Below are 990 nucleotides of genomic sequence, written 5' to 3'. Positions count from 1 at the left end.
TCAGAGGGACCAAAACACTACTTTTACTGTAATACTTTAACTACATTTTGCTGCTAATGTTTTTATACCTTTACTTTTTTTCAAGCAGGACTTTTACTTGTAATGGAATATCTTTTAGATTTGAAGTACATTTACGAGCACTTCTCCCACCACTGGAAACCAGTGAAGTACATTTAATCAAGTATGCCTAGCTACACACATTTAAATTATTTGCACGTTAATTGAGTATTAATAAATTAGCCTATGTTACGGCCAACATTAATCTGATGAAGCATTCTTTTTGTCCCTGACAAGACAGTTTCAACAGTTTGGTTAAAGAATATTTTAGTGTATATTTTTAATAATGTTCCCTTTAATTTTTTTTTTTCTGTCATGGCCAACATAGTTTTGGTAACTTAACATGTAAAACTGCCAACAAACATTTTCATGATATCTTGTGTCAACTGTAACATTCATTGAATGAGTTTTAAAGATTCCAAAAAGTTGTTCAGTATTTTTTTTAAAGTAATGAAATACATTTTTCAACATGTAGTAAATGGGGGAAATGTCTTTTATTTACTCCAAAATGACCTTCTGTAATTCACACACATTCTTTTGTATTCTTGTCTAACACTTTTGAAAAGTTAGATAAAACTGATGACTCTGTATTCTTCACACAATGCTACAGAAGTTGTGTTGCAGTCCTTTTGTGTTTAGTTACCTAGATGAGATTTGGGCTTTTGTTGACTGGCTATGTCTGTTTTACTTCTGTTATCTGTTTCAATTTGATAGCAATCTTAAATGGGATAAAAGGGTTGAGGTTATGATTTGGAGCCACAGTATGGTTATAAAAACTGGCATAAAAAACACAGTGCTGTAGCAGGGGAACATTTTTGATATACCTTCCCATTTTCAAATACAAAAAATACATTTAATTGTGAGACATTACAGTGTAACTGTTGACTAGTGAAGAGCAAAAATAAAATACATTAAAATGAACTGACACGAAAA

Source organism: Scomber scombrus, chromosome 1, assembly GCF_963691925.1.
Source record: "Scomber scombrus chromosome 1, fScoSco1.1, whole genome shotgun sequence".
In the NCBI taxonomy this organism is placed as follows: domain Eukaryota; kingdom Metazoa; phylum Chordata; class Actinopteri; order Scombriformes; family Scombridae; genus Scomber; species Scomber scombrus.
The sequence above is the reverse complement of the archived record's forward strand: the minus strand, read 5'-3'. Positions refer to the sequence as shown.